The sequence below is a fragment of the Podarcis erhardii genome, assembly GCF_964252035.2.
Source record: "Podarcis erhardii genome assembly, chromosome: 9".
NCBI classification, from domain to species: Eukaryota; Metazoa; Chordata; class Lepidosauria; order Squamata; family Lacertidae; genus Podarcis; species Podarcis erhardii.
In genome coordinates this window covers 26,246,128-26,264,936 of record NC_138512.1, presented here as the reverse complement: position 1 = coordinate 26,264,936, position 18,809 = coordinate 26,246,128, and the positions used below count along the sequence as shown (strand labels likewise).

Sequence of the window (18,809 nt, the reverse complement as noted above, 5' to 3'; positions counted from 1 at the left end):
CAAATGTACAATTATATGATGCCCAGAAAACAGAACTTTGTGGACTCCCACTGTTTGTGTTCATGTTATAGCTCCTTTGAAGCCATGTGATGGGATATAAATCTCAAAAGTACATAAATGCATGCATGCATCCATCCATCTGTAAATCTAGGCCATACATACTCGCTTTAGGCCACCAAAGTATCAAGACAGAATTGTTTTGACATTATAAGAAGATACTCTGCTCTTTCCTCACATTATTTCCTGAAGTACTAAAAGGCCTGATAGGCAAACTCCACCCGGGATCCTTTCTTGGAGCGACTTGAAAGCATGAAATACTCAACATTTATATGGTGCGTTTCATATGTTCAAAGCTCTCTGTGTACATTATCTCAGTATTAATCATCACAAAACCTTGTAAAGTAGGCTAGTATTATCTCCATATTTCTCAAACTCCATTGAAATGAATGGCAGCTGTGCAAGAGACAGTAAATGGAGCTCTTTGGGTTTTTTGTCTTAGGCTTCAAACTCTCTCGAGCCAGCCCTTGGATTTGCCAAGACGCGGGTGGCGCTGTGGGTTAAACCACAGAGCCTAGGACTTGCTGATCAGAAGGTTGGCGGTTCAAATCCCCGCGACAGGGTGAGCTCCTGTTCCTCGGTCCCTGCTCCTGCCAACCTAGCAGTTCAAAAGCAGGTCAAAGTGCAAGTAGATAAATAGGTACCGCTCCGGCAGGAAGGTAAATGGCATTTCTATGCGCTGCTCTGGTTCGCCAGAAGCGGCTTGGTCATGCTGGCCACATGACCTGGAAGCTGTACGCCTGCTCCCTTAGCCAGTAAAGCAAGATGAGCACCGCAACCCCAGAGTCGGTCATGACTGGACCTAATAGTCAGGGGTCCCTTTACCTTTACTTTATCTAAGCGTTACTGGCAGGGGGCACCTATAAATATATGCACTGAGAATGAAAGGAAGTAAAAACATGCAATTTTTATTGCTTCAGGTTCACCATAATGTATATGGAAGTGTGTGCCAATTTCCATTCTTAAGTTTCTTTCACATATGTGTGCAAAGCCTTCTCCCTGGTTCCAATGTAACTGAGAAAGATGGCAAGGAATACGATCTGGGGACTGGGGCATTTTTTGTTTGGAGGAGGGGGGAAGTGAGTAAGAAGGGACAAGATATAGAGGTTTATCCAATTATGCACGTTTTTTCGGGGGAAAGGTAGTTTGAGAGAACTTTTTCCTCCTTTCTCATAACGCTAGAATCAGGGATCATCACCCTATGAAGCTGAACGGTGGGAGAGTCCAGACAGATAAAAGGACTTTTTCACACAGCACATAGTTAAATTATAAAATTGGCCACCACAAGTTGTAGTGATGTCCACCGACTTGGATCGCTTTAAAGGGGAATTAGAAACATTCATGGTGGGTAAGGCTACCAGTGGGTATCCGCCATGATAGGTGCATGCAGTAGGCCTCTGAATACCAACTGCTGAAGAATAGTTTGGACTTGATATCCCGCTTTATCACTACCCGAAGGAGTCTCAAAGCGGCTAACATTCTCCTTTCCCTCCCCCATAACAAACACTCTGTGAGGTGAGTGGGGCTGAGAGACTTCAAAGAAGTGTGACTGGCCCAAGGTCACCCAGCAGCTGCATGTGGAGGAGCAGGGAATCGAACCCGGTTCACCAGATTACGAGTATACCACTCTTAACCACTACACCACACTGGCTCTCTAAGAAGTATGTGAGTAACAGGACTCTTGCGTTCATGTTCTGTTTGTGTCCTTCCCATAGGCATCTAGTTGGTCACTGAGGGGAAAAAGGACGCTGGAATGCATAGGTTTTGGTCTAATCCAAAGGGGCTTTTCCTTATACAGTGGAACTTCGGTTGTCGAACGTAAACTGTTCCAGAAGAACATTCGACTTCCAGAACTTTCGACAACCGAGGCGCAGAGGGTTGTCGGGAATTTTACTGGTGAAAATTGAGAAATGCGCCTCGGAAGCCGTTCGACTTCTGAGGCGTGTTCGAAAACGAAAGCAATTTCTTCCAGGTTTTCAGCGTTCGGGTTCCAAAACATTTGGCTTCCGAGACGCACGAAAACTGAGCTTCCACTGTATTCGCAAATGAGAGAAAACACGATTGTCATCAGTGTGTGGTTGGTATTTTTAGAAATAAAAAAATAAATGAGTAAAAAACCCAAACACTACGCCCTTGAGGAAACTAACCATAGCTAACAAGAGCTGCCTCAAGGAGATACACTCACCACACTATAGCCATGGTCACCACCACAACTGTGTGAACAGCTGCCATGATGTGGATGTGGACTATGGGAGGTAGGATCATGATCAAAGTTATATATAAACAATTTTAGATCAACTACCAGAAGAAAACCAGGGTGGAGGTGGAGGGGAGGGAGTTTACAGAATAATATCCTTTATTTATAGTATTCCTCCCACTGAAAACTTAGGAAAGAGATTGGAAGTGGCTTTTCTGATCTCGGCAACAGAATTCAATTATTGGATAGTATAACAGGATGCCCTAATTGGGAATGGGTTTTCTGGACTGGGATATGTAGGAATAAAGAGGCTAGCCTACATTTCAAGAACCACAGGCCGCAATTGTCCTGGAGGACAGCATCATTCCAGTGCTCTGCCTGATCACATGTCACATGTGAGACCGAAACATCATATGTCCCTTCTATGGCTTAAATTTCGGAGTGCACCCTTGTGGCTGGCATTCACAAGGATCCTCAGATGTACATTTGGATGCAGTTATCATGGGAAAATCCCATGTATGGCTTTACTTGAGAATGGGTCTCAATTTCTCAGAGCTCAGACAAAATACATCAGCGGTAAAGCAGTGAGACTAATGAGATATTCTCTGTTTGCCATATGAGTCCTAAACCAAAATGAAATAATACTTCAGCCAAGCAATAACAGCAAAAAAATGAAGGGCTTATTTTTTCCTTCTTGCTAGTGCCAATGAAATGCAATCTAGAACTTGCAAGTAAAAATGTGAGGCACAAAACAGATGGATGACAATACTGTATCAAAAAGAAGCTCTGCCCTGTTCGAATCTGCTATTACTTCTTACATTATCTGCTAGAATAAAGCATGAAAAAAGAGTCTGTTCAGGTCTTGACACGCTTGGCAGAAGTTTTTGTTTTCCTACCACAAAATATAGGCCTCAAAGGATTAATTGGTTAGAATTGGATTAATCATTTTTGTATTAATCAGCTAAAAAGGTGCCCTAACTGGTGGGTCAAAAATTATTGTTATTAGTGCAGTTATAAACACTACCGATGGCAACCATCACTTCCACTAATAGTAAACTTAGCTGGTGATTAATGACAGAATTGTAGCCAAAATGGGGGCACTGAGGAATGAGAGGGCGGTGTCAGCATGTGTGGTAGAACCCCAAAGTTTGCAGAAGCAGAAAATAAAAAGCTTAACGGAGGGAACCTACAGCCCAGTGAGGACTGAGCATGCTCAACAGGCACAGAGTATTAAGTGTGGGTGTTTGGGTTGTTTTTTGTTTTTTAAGAAATATAAAGCTTGAGGGGGGGCAGGGAGTTTGATATTGACTGTATGCTGTATTCAACATTATTGTAACCTCTTATTTTCAGCAGTATATTTACCAACACTCCCTCTGCCTCCTGTCATTGCCTCCTTATAGGAAGTACATACCACATTTTTTGCTCTATAACACGCACCCGACCATAACACGCACATAGTTTTTAGAGGAGGAAAACAAGAAAAAAAAATATTCTAAACGAAACAGCAGACGTATGATTTTTGTGGTTCATGCTGTGGCCACAGACATGTGATCTGACGGTGAGTTTGGGGTAGCCCAATGCAAAAATCCTGAGGATCCATGCTTTGTAACCACGTTTTTGCACCACTGCGGCCCCACACAACAGTGGGTGCGTGATTTTTTTGGTGCAAGCTGTAGCCATGGACATGCTATGTGATCTGATGGTGAATTTGGGGTGACCCAGTGCAAAAATCCTGAGGATCCATGTGGATCCGTGCTTTGTAACCATGTTTTAAGTGGGGAGGGAAGGAAAAGCACTCAAGGGACAAGGAACACGCATGGGGTGGGTTGAGAAGGATGCTGTTAATAATGCAGAAGAGGGGTATAAGAGGGGAAGGCTCCTCTCCTCTCCCGCTTTGCTCCTTTAAAGCAAGCAGGCTCTCTGTCCCTCTCTCCTCCCCACTCAGCAGCTCTTCTCCCGCTTTGCTGTTTCAAAGCAAGCCACGGAGGAGGGAAGGAAGGGGAACCATGGATCCTCTGCTCACGACTGCAGCAGATCCCCCCGCCATCCGTAGGAATTTGCTCCTTAACACGCACAGACATTTCCCCTTACTTTCTAGGAGCAAAAAAGTGAGTGTTATGGTGCAAAAAATACGGTATTTTTAATCAGCATTTAAATTAAGGTAGAAACTCAGGCACATCACCTGCCTATAGTTCCAGGGCTAAACATTTATTTCAGGTGGTAAACCAAACCTTTTTTTCCTTTTCCTTTTCTGATATCTGCCACCTTGCAGGAGAAGAGAGTACAGTGGTACCTCGGGTTACAGACGCTTCAGGTTGCAGACACTTCAGGTTACAGACTCTGGTAACCCAGAAATAGTACCTCAGGTTAAGAACTTTGCTTCAGGATGAGAACAGAAATCGCGCAGCAGCGGCGCAGCAGTGGGAGGCCCCATTAGCTGGTACCTCAGGTTAAGAACAGTTTCAGGTTAAGAACAGACCTCCAGAACGAATTAAGTTCTTAACCCGAGGTACCACTGTATTTGTTAAGCATGTCCAGAGAAATCACAGTCACTTGCAACACAGCTCTGGCACTTCTTATCTTACAATTTAATCCGTCAAAGCTGGCTGTTTCATTAGGTAATGAACTCACTCTGGCTTATACCAATGAAGTATGTTTGGAAAAAAACAGGGCTTTTTTCCAGCTGGAATTCACCAGAACTCAGTTCCAGAACCTCTCAGGTGGGCTCCATTGCCATTCTAAGAGAATGAAGTGAGTTCCGGCACCTCTTTTTCTAGAAAAATAGCACTGGGTAAAACCATTGTGAAGCTTGTTTGAAGAACATTTGTTCAGGCTTGTAAATGGTCACTGACCTGGTGAGTAAGAACTGTCTCCAGGCAAAGAAGTTTTTGTAAGGTAGTTACTTTTTCCTTTAAACAGTAAAGAACTAACACAGGTATTTGAGGGCAGGTAGGCTATCTCATATGCATGAACTAATAGCTTTTGTGGCTTTACTTGCATGGTTGATATAACCATTTAAGGAAATCCTATTTCCTCCGCTTGCATTTTGGTCCCCACTTCCTTCAAATACATCCAAGGTTGTCACTGACGTTGCATTTTAAATCTGAGTTGCAAAGACCCTAAACTGAAAGTTTCCTCAAAGAATAGTCATTGCCTCCAGGAACATTTCTGCAAAGACCATTCTGGCAGCAGATTTATCTATTGGGACAAAACTGGTTACTCATAGCAAAGCATCATTTGTCATGTTTATGAAGACAGGCAATGGAAAAGACAACTGCAATTGCAAAGGTTGCAAGAGGTTGCCTTGGTCTTTAAGAGATAAAAATGAATGAAAGAGGCCATTGATTCTTCATATTTGTTCAATCCTAGGGGTGACCAATGAAGGGCCAAAACCATCTATCTTCTGCAGCAGAAACAAAATGGACATCCCTAAGGGGGCATGTAAAAAGACAAACAGGAGACTTCCTTTTAAAAATAGTGACTCATGGAGAGATTATTATCTTGCAGACCAGAAGTAGAACACATACACTCATGTTGTCTTAAGACAATACTATTTTCTCCAGCTTGTTACGGTTTTGTAAATCAGTTCTGTACAATCAGTTTTTCAGCCCAGGCAAGGGAAGCCATTAGCCTAACTTTAGCACCAGGTGACCAGTTTGAATAGAGCTAGATGCGAATTTTGACTTATAATAACCTTCTTTCATGAGTTACTCATGCAGGGGGGCAAAGCATGTTGAAAGGGGATGCAGGATTATACCTGTAGCCCCACCCCAGCATCACACAACTCCTTCCTGAGATTATTCGTGTGCTGGGGGCTCAAGTCCATGAAGATTTTTACCACAGTGCATGCTAGTCTTTAAAGCGCTGACAGACTCTTTGTTGCTTCGGTTCAATGTGATGGCGGCAAATCATATGTAGATCTGGCATTTTGCAGAGCTTCATAGGTAAAAGAGATGGGACCCTTCCCTCAAAGAACTTGTTCCTAAATTGGTCAGTGAGGAAAACAACAGAGGGATGGGAATTAAGATGTGGTAGTTGAGGACCAGTTTGAAAGAAAACCACAGGATCTTCAAGCACACTGGGGGTTGATGACGTTCCTGAGCACATGGGCACAGTTGCACACTGGAGAAACTGTTGTGGTTACCACACACACGCACAACTCAATCCATTCTATTGGCCAGAGTAGAGGGCTTCTTTCAAGCCTAATTTCAGTGGGGAAGAGTAGGGGAGGGGGGGTCCAGTAGGTGCCAGGGAAGGCTCATAAGAACACCATGCTGCTGACTCCTTGCAGCTGATAATTTAGTACATTATCAGCGTAAGGATTTGATAACCACAAAGATAAGTGGCCCAATCATATGCATTTACAGCACAATCCAAGTATGTTTGCTTGGAAATAAACCAAGACATGTTCCCAAATTAGTACGCATAGGATTGCAACCTCAGTCAGTGGCTTTGTCTCAATGCAATTTTTTCTAGCTCTCACAGGGATATAAATCACAACATTTTAAGGAAAGTGAGGCCCCCAAGTTGGAACCACTCAATGTGTTTGTATCTATGACGTCACTGATGGGTTCCTTTCTAGTATGAGACTCAGAACTTTAGAAGAAGATAATCCGTGGATCTTGAAGAAGAGCTATTAGTCATGACTGCTTAAATGGGACCAGCATGTTTAGAGCTAACAGACTTTTCATGCCAGAGGCTGGGGAAGCACAACAGTGGGTGACTCTCAACAGCGTTCTCTGCTTGTGAGCTTCTAGGGTCATCTGGCTGGTGATTGTTGGAAACAGAGTGTCATACTAGATCAGGGGTCTGCAACCTTTAAGACAAAAAGAGCCACTTGGACCCATTTCCGAAGAAAAAAACAACTGGGAGCCGCAAAACCATTGTGACATTTAAAACAAATATATCTCCGGAGCCACGATCTGACAGCGGGCGGGAAGGTGACGTCGGGACGGTGCGTGACTAGCGCACGCATCGCCCCCATGTGACGTCACAGCCAGTACAGCGCCCGCCACAGTGGGGAGTGTTGGGGCGCACAATGCGCCTCCTCCCCTTGCTAGTATCCGCTCCGGAGCCACGGCAAAGGTGTAAAAGAGCCACATGCGGCTCCGGAGCCGCGGGTTGCAGACCCCTGTACTAGATCATCCACAGTCTGATCCAGGGAAACAATTTATATATTTTAACCCCCTCCCCAAAGGTATGCCCATGACTGCCATTAAACTATTGGAATGTAGTGAAAGCCCTGTATGACAATGATATTTTTTTTTAAAGTATTGGTGACTGAATACCCTCCCCCAAACACTTTTAGCAGTTCTAAGTTAAACAACCCCTTTTTTCTTGTTTCATTATGTGGGAACATCCCAAAAATAATATTTCAAGCTCACCGTCTCACCCTGCTGAGTCTGCAGTCCCTTCTGTTAAACCATCTTGCTCCCACGTATAATGCTGATGTGGAAATGTATTACATTACTTGGTAATTCTTTAGTTGTTTGTATGGGAGAGGGAATTTTATTCTTTCATGGGGAAGACTGAAGGTTTAAGGCCTTTTTACCAAATTCAAGCAAGTCTGACTATTCAAAGATCTTCCTGAGATTAAAAAGTACCTAACATGTGCGCACTCTCTCTCTCTGGGTCAGTATGGCTGCAAGAATGTGAGACAAAGAAAAAAACTCAAACACACAGAATCTCTTGTTCATGGGTAGGCAAACTAAGGCCCGGGGCCCAGATCCGGCCCAATCGCCTTCTCAGTCCGGCCCCCGGACATTCCAGGAATCAGCGTGTTTTTACATGAGTAGAATGTATCCTTTTATTTAAAATGCATATCTGGGTTATTTGTGGGGCATAGGAATTCGTTCATCCCCCCCAAAACAATAATCTGGGCCCCCACAAAGTCTGAGGGACAGTGGACCGGCCCCCTGCTGAAAAAGTTTGCTGCCCCCTGCTCTTGTTTAACACTTAACATGCACTAGTCTACATCTAGAGAATGCTAGTAATGCTTTTAACTCCACTTAAATGAGTGGGAAATAAGTTGTGGTTAGTTCATCCTAATGATTTCATTTGGGACTTGAGAGCAACTAAATTTCTCTCGCTTCTGGGCTCTGAGTTTGTTTTTAAAAAGGTGTTTAGGAGTACATCAAGGAGGAGTTTGTGAAGAGAAAACAGACACAAATATTTTAAACCCACCTATTGAATATAGCAATATTAACAGAGCCAGATTTTCAATTTATAAACTATGCTATTTTTTCAGTTTCATATACAACTTTTTTCTTGAATGAGCCACCGTGGATTCAATGTTTTAGAAACTAAAGTCTCATCTCAGGTTTGTCTGATCATTGTTTGCGAAAAAGATGACGTCACAACCACAAGCTTCAAACAAACAACTTAATATATTTAAGTAAGAAATGGTGCTGACCAGTATAAGTCAATATAAGTGACAACTAAACATCAGGAAGAACTTTCTGACAGGAAGAGCTGTTTGTTAGTGCAATGGACTTCCTCAGAAGGCGGTGGACTCTCATTCATTGGAGGTTTTTAAGCAGAGGTGGGAAGGTCATCTGTCATGGATGTTTTAGCTGGCATTTCTGCATTGCAAGGGGTTCGACTAGGTGGCCCCAGCTCTACAATTCTGATTCTATGACTAACTGGAGCATCCTAAACCAGGAATCAATACTGTCCCATGTTTTATTACACAACCAAGACATTGTTTGAGTACATGCCACTGTCACTCCCAGGAGCATCTACAGTGTTTTGCCCACAAAATTGTGCTTCCTTGTGCTTATGTAACAGTCAAGTGCTGGACCTCCCAAGGCATCAGAGGTCACTTATGAACTATGTAAACATGCAGAAAAGGCCAACCATTTGGCTGGGTATTTTTTATATATTCTTGGCAGCAAGCACAGAAGCATAGCAGCTACATCGCAAAATAATAAAACCTGTGCATTATAATGGATGTGGGGAGAAGCTACTGTTCAAATCTCCACTCAGCCATGAACCTGAATAGATAACGTTAAGCAACTCACTTCTGTTAGTTAATCTACTACAGTGGTACCTCATGTTAAGTACTTAATTCGTTCCGGAGGTCCGTACTTAACCTGAAACTGTTCTTAACCTGAAGCACCACTTTAGCTAATGGGGCCTCCGGCTGCTGCTGCGCTGCCGGAGCACGATTTCTGTTCTCATCCTGAAGCAAAGTTCTTAACCTGAAGCACTATTTCTGGGTTAGTGGTGTCTGTAACCTGAAGCATATGTAACCTGAGGTACCACTGTAATATTGTGAGGCTACAGAGACAGAGATAAAAATAAACAACTAAAAGTCACAAAGTATGACAGAGACTGAGAACATGCACAGCTGAGGATGAGTTAATGTACTCGGTAGTTGGCAAGAAGGTTTTGTTGCTCACACTATCAAGCCAGCCTTAGTTGGAATCTTTTACAGGGTTCAGGGAATAACACATGACCTTCTCAGACTTATTGGTGCAAGGAGACTTCATGGGTAATGTGGTTGTCCTCACCTGAGTTTCTTCATTTGACCACCATAGGGTGGTCTGAATCCCTACCTGGCATCTCTGTTTTGGGCTCAAGTTGAACCAGTGCTGAAACCACATCAAGTCAAGGAATTTGGAGAATTGGCAGAGGAAACAAAAAGTTATTTGCAATATATTTCAGTGTTTATTGATATCCACTAAGATAGGGATAGCCAATATGGCATCTTCCAGATGTTGTGGACTGCATCTTGGGAAGAGGGGCTGGGAAAGACATCTTGGAAAGCTTCCATAAGTCAAATAGGCAGACCTACATGGACCTATTGTTCAACCTTCATATGCTTTCATGTGATGGAAGATGCCCTGAACCATCTTTGATTTGATTTGCCTTTGGGAAGAGGCACTGGCAAGCTGAAGGAGCTCCACACTGCATGAATGACCTAGCTTGCAGATTGGGAAAGTTTCAACTGCTGTGCATTGTATTATGGAATGGCTGTTGTAGCTCAGTGGTAGAGCTCATGTGTTGCACACAGGATGCTCCAGATTCAATCCCTGGCATCTCCAGGTACAACTGGGAAAAACTCCAGTCCGAAACAAAGAAAGCTATTGCCATACTGAACTAGGTGGCCAGACTCAGTATATGGCAGCTTCCCATCTTCCTGCACTTGGGGCAGGGTGGTGGGAGAGAACAGAATCAAACCCTTGGTGAAAGAATGGGATTTTCATGTCTCATCTGCTTCATAGAGCACTTGCTCCCAATACCTTTCTCAGCACAATTCAAAGTTTTGGTGCTGAGCTGACAGCCCTAAATGGCCTCAGCCCAGTATACCTGAAGGAGCGTCTCTACCCCCATCGTTCAGCCCAGACGCTGAGGTCCAGCTCCAAGGGCCTTCTGGTGGTTCCCTCACTGCGAGAAGTGAGGTCAGGGAACCAGGCAGAGGGCCTTCTTGGTAGTGGCACCCACCCTGTGGAAAGCCCTCCCATCAGATGTCAAGGAAATAAAGAACTATCTGACTTTCTGAAGACATCTGAAGGCAACCCTGTTTAGGGAAGTTTTTAATGTTTGATTGTTTTGTTGCATCATCATCATCATCATCATCATCATCATCATCATTATTATTCCGTTGGGAGCCACCCAGAGTGGCTGGGGAAATCCAACCAGATGGCTGTTGTTGTTGTTGCTGCTGCTGCTGTTGATGTTTTTCCTTTGCCAAGAACCCACCACTTTGATCCTAAAAGACATTTACTAATGGGACAAGCCATACAGTTTTCTTAGCGGCTACTTGTGATCAACTTGCAATCTTGTAATTAGGATGGAGCCTATCTGGTCACAAAGTTGCTTAAGGTATGTTTTTGTATTTTAGAATCAAAACAGCAGATGGACTTTCCTTCACACTCTGCTGATCAGCCAAAATGGAACCACAGGCCTTGGTAAACTTGTAAGAGAATTTGGAGTCGAGAGCGGCTGGCAGTAAGCAGTTTTGATTCTTCCCATTCATGTTTTATGGGGAGAAAAGGAAAAACAGCTGGCAGTAACTGTTTCTTCTTTTCAAAAGAAGCAGTAAATCGAAAATTTGCAGAATCTTAGTACGATTTCACAACTGCCCTTCTGAAGCCAGCGTTACTCATTCCCGGATAGTAAAGCGGTACTATCCAGAGTCCAGCTTCTCTTGCCCTGGAGTATAATTCTCACCCTGGGTGGGAAGTTCTAGTAAAAACCACAGACTCTAAACAAAAAACAAAAAAAAAGGCATTATAGTGTCACAGTGGAATATAGCTGCTTTAGTTGCTGAAAACGAGCTGAGTATTGGAAGATTATATTTCACTAGAAAAATAGCAGATCACATGGCTGTTTCTACAAGACTGCTTTCTCATGAGCAACTTCTACCAGCTGTGTGTGGATCTGGCACAGTTCTGCCATGTGCCCTATTCATAACTCAAGCCAAATACAGTCGTACCTTGGTTCTCGAACGCCTTGGTAATCGTACGTTTTTGGTCCCAAACACCACAAACCCAGAAGTAAGTGTTCCGGTTTGCGAATGTTTTTCGGAAACCAAACATCTGGTGCGGCTTCTGCTTGACTGCAGGAAGCTCTTGCAGCCAATCAGAACCCAAGCCTTGGTTTTCGAATGGTTTCGGGACTCAAATGGACTCCCGGAATGGATTAAGTTCGAGAAACAAGGTACCCTAACATTGCAAGCTGCTGGAATGGCAGTCTTGCACACATGTACTGAATGTACATGTAGCACCTTCTCTCTTTTTCTCCTTTAGAGTCCAGGTACACATTTTCTGTGAAACCTCTGGCTTGATCCCAGTCTCAATGATCAACTATAACCCAAACAACAGACAAGCATAAGTATGTACATGGGCCTGCTTTAGCTGCTTACATTTATCCACAGGTCGTGTGTCTCTCCCTGCCCTTTTCTCTATTGTCTTTTCTACTTCCAAAATTTAGATCTAAGCTCTGGGGGTGGGTGGGAGGCAGCAGAAGGGTCCGGGTATTTATTTATTTTTACTTATAACAATGCTGTAGAGTTCTGTGCATATTGTTGGCTCTACAGTCACTGAATACAAGGTATAAATGAATGAATCATTCATTCAGAGCAGTGGCGTAGCGTGGGTTGTCAGCACCCGGGGCAAGGCAAGTAATTTGTGCCCCCTAACCCGTGGATTTGCGCCCCCTAACCCTAACCCCCAGATATTGCGCCCGGTGCGGCCGACCCCCCCCCTGCACCCCCCACGCTACGCCACTGATTCAGAGATCACTAAGGCATATTACCATCTAATTATTCAATACTTTCAGCTGGGCAATTATGTTGGTTAGAAGTGAAGGAAAGAGACTATGGATTTATCCACACTTACTTTCCTCCACCCCACTCTTTGCGTAGGCAGGCAGAGCCCCCCCCCCAACTCCAGACACCCGGGTGGAATGGGATTAAAATTGGCCACAACTTTATTAAAAGTTTCAGATGTAGGGAGACCTTGGCTCAGGCATTGGGTGTTTATCTTTCCCAGTCCCCAGTTGGGGATCTGGGAGACTTCAGGGTTATCCAGAATGTGTGGGGATTGGGCTGGCTCTGGAAAATGTATGTTTAAGCAGAGAGGCGCCCCCCCCCCATTTCGCTGCGTCACAGGGGAGAGCAATGACAACCTCTCAGTGTATGGCCAATGCCTCCCCTCAAAACAACCCCTTTAATGGGAAACCCTGGGATTGCTGCCGCCGCAGGGGGAGCGTGGGTCACCGCTTCGCTCCCCCCCCCTTTAGGGAAGATAGACTAAAGAATTCCGCCCAAGGCCTGAAACCACCAAAGGTGTGGCGTTTTGCTATGGGGAAGGCAAAACCTGCCAATGCAGGGAAATTCCTTCCTGGTCCTTCGACAGCAACCATCAATGACCGTAGCAGCACCCGCATAGCTATAATGAAAAAAGGTTAAACTGCAAAAGGAATGCATGGAATAAGGGAGGGCAGGGTGGGAGAAGCTCTGGAGCCAACTGAAGATTCCCATGTAAGTTACACCCTCTATTGTGTGTGGGGGGGGCAGACCTAGCCCTACCTGGCCAAGTCCCCTGGCAGCGCCTCCTCCAGCTGGGACTGGCCAATTGTTGGAATCTTGGCAGGAACCTCCAGGTATGTGGCCCGGGGAGGAGGTGAAGCCAGGCTGCCTAGCTGGGAGTCGCATAGGATTGGGCGGGGCTGCGTGCACCCACGCAAAGGGCGCCCCCCTATTTAATGTGGGAAGCGGTTTTTCCAGGCACAGATCAGCGCTTAAAACTCCATGTCTGAGCTCCCTTTTTTGTCTCTAGCTTCCACACACGAAAACCTCCTCTTTAGCATTCAATAGGAGCAAATGTTTTCTGCAAATTGGTTTGCACATGGGGAAACTAGAGCCTAAAAAGGGGGGCACTCAGACATGGAGTTTTAAAGTGTGGACCGTGCCTGGAAAGAGTGGGGGGGGTACCTAACATTTTGTGCATGTGGTAGAGTTGTCCTAAACAGGGGAAAATCTGGGATAAGATTGCTTATACAATCGGCTTAATGATTGGATATTCCATTTATTTTGACCCATGTGATATCACTTAGGTATCCCAAATAGGCGGGTTAAACAGGGCCATCCTGAGCTCATTTGGAATTATTTCTTGTGGCAGGGAGTTCTGTGATACATTTTTCGCACTGGATATTTTCATACCAGGTTTTTACTTCAAATCAAATATTCTCTGTCATTAGCTGGCCTAGCAAAACGTACAGTTGTGAAACACAAACATTTCCTTCGCCACATCCTTACGGGGGGGGGGGGGGGAAATGAAGTTGTCATTACAACTGGAAAACAAGTTAGGATCTGCAAGCGCCTTGACAAGCAGCTTCTAATTCAACATAATAATGTCACAAGAGGCATCAGGTAATTGCAGTGTCGATCAGAAGATTGGCAACCATATATGACTGACTCTGCTGAAAGCTGAAGAGAAACTGAAAAAGGCAAGCAATTAGGCAGAGTTTTGGGAGTTAGGCATATTGCCTTAACACAGCTTTTAGAGTAACTGGGTGGGGAGAATTACACCCGTGACAAAAAAAAAACCAAAAACCCAAAAACTTTCAGTCTGACAGAACATGTATTATGGAAATGATGTCTACATTTTTTAAAGAGAGTCACTTAAATTTACGTTAACACCCAATGAGGAAGTTGAAAGGGGAAAAGGAAGACTCGGGACTTTATTTCTATGTTAACACCCAAACAGGGAGTTACGGTTCTGCGGCTAAACTGGATCTGCCCCATTCCGATCTGTGTGGGATATTGTAGAATTCAATGACCCAACCTTTGCTGGCTTAAGAAAGGCAGAAACTGTGTACATTAAAAAAATGAGCATCCATGGTGCATCCCGGATAGGTGCTATAGGCTGCATAAACCAATTCAATCTTAATACAGTGGTACCTCAGGTTACATATGCTTCAGGTTACATACGCTTCAGGTTACAGACTCTGCCAACCCAGAAATAGTGCTTCAGGTTAAGAACTTTGCTTCAGGATGAGAACAAAAATTGTGCTCCAACAGCGTGGTGGCAGGAGGAGGCCCCATTAGCTAAAGTGGTCTTCAGGTTAAGAACAGTTTCAGGTTAAGAACAGACCTCTGGAACGAATTAAGTACTTAACCCGAGGTACCACTGTAAATAAACAGATTCAAGAGATGGAGTGAGGGGGGATTCCTAGCTGCTGCTCTAGCACAAGATCATAAATACGAGGTCACATGAATGTTATACATATGTGATTGTGGTGTAAAATGTTGGTAAACATTGCCTTCCTATAGCTGGAAGCACTTATATGATTGACTTCTGGAACCAACTATTTAGGGGTTCCAAGCAGGCGAATAACAACCCAGCTGGAATCATATGAAAGCACTTTTTCAAGCCACTACATTCACGCAACTAGAAGTGCGGTGGTTCCAGTCCTGCCGTTCCCAGAGGGTGTCACTTGAGGAGTGCTTTTCAGCCCGTGGTGCAGCTGGTGCAGAATTCAGCGGCCATGTCGCTCATGGTTTGAGCATATTGCACTGATCCTGGTCCGCCTCTTTCCATATGAACCTACCCGGATCCTGAGATCACCTTCTGAGGCCTTCCTTTGTGTGCCTGCTCTGTGAGAGATCTGGAGGATAGCAGCACAAGAACGGGCCTTCTCTGTAGTGGCTCCCCATCTGTGGAAGCTCTCCCCAGGGAGGTTCGCCTGGCACCATTATTGTACACCTTGAGGCGCCAGGCAAAAACATTCCTTTTTAACCAGGCCTTTGGCTGATCTAATCAGCATCCTAAAACGAGCACTCACTGGAAGGACAGATCCTGAAGCTGAGGCTCCAGTACTTTGGCCACCTCATGAGAAGAGAAGACTCCCTGGAAAAGACCCTGATGTTGGGAAAGATAGAGGGCACAAGGAGAAGGGGATGACAGGGGACAAGATGGTTGGACAGTGTTCTCAGAGCTACCAGCATGAGTTTGACCAAACTGGGGGAGGCAGTGGAAGACAGGAGTGCCTGGCGTGCTCTGGTCCATGGGGTCATGAAGAGTCCGACACGACTAAACGACAAAAAATGTGGCTCTTTGTGTGTGAGTGAGATTGGATTATTATTTGATTTTATATATTGTGATATATTTTTTGTTAACCACCCTGAGACCTCCAGGTATAGGGAGGTATATAAATTCAATAAATAAAAATGAAATGAAATGCAAACTGCAAAGGCTGCATACAGAGCTGTGATGTTGCGATGCTAGTTCACACCCTCAGTCTTCCATATAATCCCCAGTGTGGGCTGTGAACTTCTGGAGGTGATATTGCCAGGCACATTAAGAGCTCACCCACACTTCCCTTTGTCCCATACAGTGGTACCTCAGGTTAAGAACTTAATTCGTTCTGGAGGTCTGTTCTTAACCTGAAACTATTCTTAACCTGAGTTACCACTTTAGCCAATGGGGCCTCCAGCTGCCACTGTGCTGCCGCCGCCCAATTTCTGTTCTCATCCTGAGGTAAAGTTCTTAACCTGAGGTACTACTTCTGGTTAGCGGAGTCTGTAACCTGAAGCATTTGTAACCCGAAGCATTTGCAACCCAAGGTACCACTTTATTTCATTTCATTTTTCCTGTGATTCCTGGACATGGGTCTAAGAGTTTTTTCTTGTGTCCCCCTGGGAAAACCCACTGTTTGCCACTGCATCAGAACAACAGTAAAACCAATTTGCTCCAGTTCCGCAATAAACAATGGGTTTTCCAGGGTAAAGCTGTGGGACAAAAGAAAAAGCAGACCGATAACTAGAAATCGTTGGACAAATGTGCTTTTAACCATCTTCCCCTAACAATAGTGGCTGGGGAAACTCAGCCAGATGGGTGGGGTATAAATAATAAATTATTGTTATTATTATTAATATAGTTTGCCTGCATGCAAAGTTAACACACTCATTGCAATATGCAAAACTTGGAGCAACATACAAGACGGGCACTGACTCTTCAACAGGCCTTTAGATTGGGAGACAACCTGGATGTTACATGTAAGTGTAACTTTCCCATCAATGACCTTCTAGAAAGAAAAGAAAAGCATCAGTGAGGAGGGAAAGAAGTTTTTGAGGGGTGGGGGGAGGATGCTTAACCCTTTCCCTACTGACTCCTTTTCTGTTAAAAATTGAGTGAACTCAGCAGCTTTTCCCCACACAAGGAGAAAAAATGTGGGTCCCAAATTGCTTTCTGCCATTGCGATGATAGGGGAAACAGTTGGGAAGATGGATTATGAGCAGAAAAACAGCAGGCAGGGAAAGAGTCAAGAATCCTCCAACAACTCCAGGTCAGTCTCCCAAGGGCTGTTTTCAGTTTTGTTTTAAATCCCATCAGGATTTAAATATTGGATATTATCTGGTTGCAGAATCCAAGTTAGCCCTGGGTCTCTGAGATAATGAAGATCAAGGAAAGGTGGAAAGTGTAGCTTTGTAAGGGCAGAAACAGTGCTCTCTTCACTCCCAGTGAAATGAATGGGAGTCCTACCACAAAAGCAAATTACCTGTGTAGTACTCCCAATCCTCTAGCAAAGAGCAAGGGTTAAAGGCCCCTCCACAAACTAATGCCTCAATTGAGATCAGGGTGCCCATGCTGGCAATTTACATAAAAAACAAAAACCAAGCCTGCACTGAAGGGTACAGATAGATATTGTCTAGTTTGGCCCCAACTCACTGACATGGAATGCCACAGAAATGATCAAAGCAAGTTGACTGCATAAAGCGTACCTTGTGAAGCTGGTCACATGGACTTGGGTCCTCTACATCTAACAGAGCTGCGTGGGGATGGAAGAGCCACTGGCCGCGGGGAGAAGGGCTGTGGCTTCTCAGAGTACAATTCTCCTGCAAAGAAGAGGGAAGAAACAAGGAAATGAGGAGGATATGAACTCAGAGGTAGGAAATGGAACTTTGCAAGAGCAACAACTCTAAACAAGGCAAAAGGGGAGACCCGACAGCGGCAGGTCAGAGGAAATGTTACGTCCCGTGTGCACTCATCCTGTTGTTTCCTCTGGTCAGCACGATTGTGCACTTTTATGTAGTGGCTCCGAAACCAGTTTGAACAGAGATTAGCTAAAGAACGAGCATGTGCATTACAGCTGACAATGATGCCATCATATGATGTTCAAGTCTCTATGAGAAATTACTGCCCGTGCCAGCCCAGAAACAGTGCTATGCATCAGCAGGCAGACGGAAGTCCTCCAATTCAAACTGGAGCTTAAGCAGAAGCATGCTGTGGGGCTGTGAGCAAACCACTATTTCAGTCATTGTTAAAGGTAAAGGTAAAGGGACCCCTGACCATTAGGTCCAGTCATGGCCGACTCTAGGGTTGCGGCGCTCATCTCGCTTTATTGGCTGAGGGAGCCAGCGTACAGCTTCCGGGTCATGTGGCCAGCATGACTAAGCCGCTTCTGGCAAACCAGAGTAGCACACGGAAATGCCATTTACCTTCCCGCCGGAGCAGTACCTATTTCTCTACTTGCATTTTGACGTGCTTTCAAACTGCTAGGTTGGCAGGAGCAGGGACCGAGCAACGGGAGCTCACCCTGTCGCGGGGATTCGAACCGCCGACTTTCTGATCGGCAAGTCCTAGGCTCTGTGGTTTAACCCACAGCACCACTGCAGTCATTGTTAGGGAGGATTTAAAGGTGAACCTACCCAACCTGCACTTTCCAGAACCATATGTGAGCCAAAACAATGCTATGGCAATTCTCTGAATTTTGCAATGCGGTTCTTCAGCCAAGAGTGACTCCCAGAGTCTAAGTTTTCCTCTTATTCTGCAGGAATGCATTCTACTTAACTGGAAAGGGGGCTGGTGATTTACAGAGCAATCCTATGTGTTCGTACTCTGAAGTCTCATTGAGTTCATAAGAACCTAAGAAGAGACTGCTGGATCAGGCCAATGGACCATCTAATCCAGCATCTTGTTCTCATGCAGTGACCAACCAGATGCCTAGGGGAACCCCAAAAGTACCCTCTTTGCCTGTGACTCTCAGCAATTGGTATTCAAAGGCATATTGCTTCCAACAGAGGAGGCAGGACATAGTCATTGTG

The 18,809-nt window shown here is 44.7% G+C and overlaps 1 protein-coding gene across 2 annotated transcripts in view; it reads right to left on the bottom strand.

Annotated features, from left to right (window-relative positions):
• Positions 1-17,612, bottom strand: part of LNX1 (ligand of numb-protein X 1) — a 128,274-nt gene extending 110,662 nt beyond the window's left edge. Inside the window, exon 1 of one of the 2 annotated variants that reach the window (XM_081875728.1) lies at positions 17,487-17,612. The gene's annotated coding sequence lies outside the window, so the exon portion shown is untranslated. The remainder of the gene's footprint in view (positions 1-17,486) is intronic. The other variant, XM_081875732.1, reaches the window with a different exon arrangement.
• Between the last annotated feature and the right edge of the window lie 1,197 nt (positions 17,613-18,809).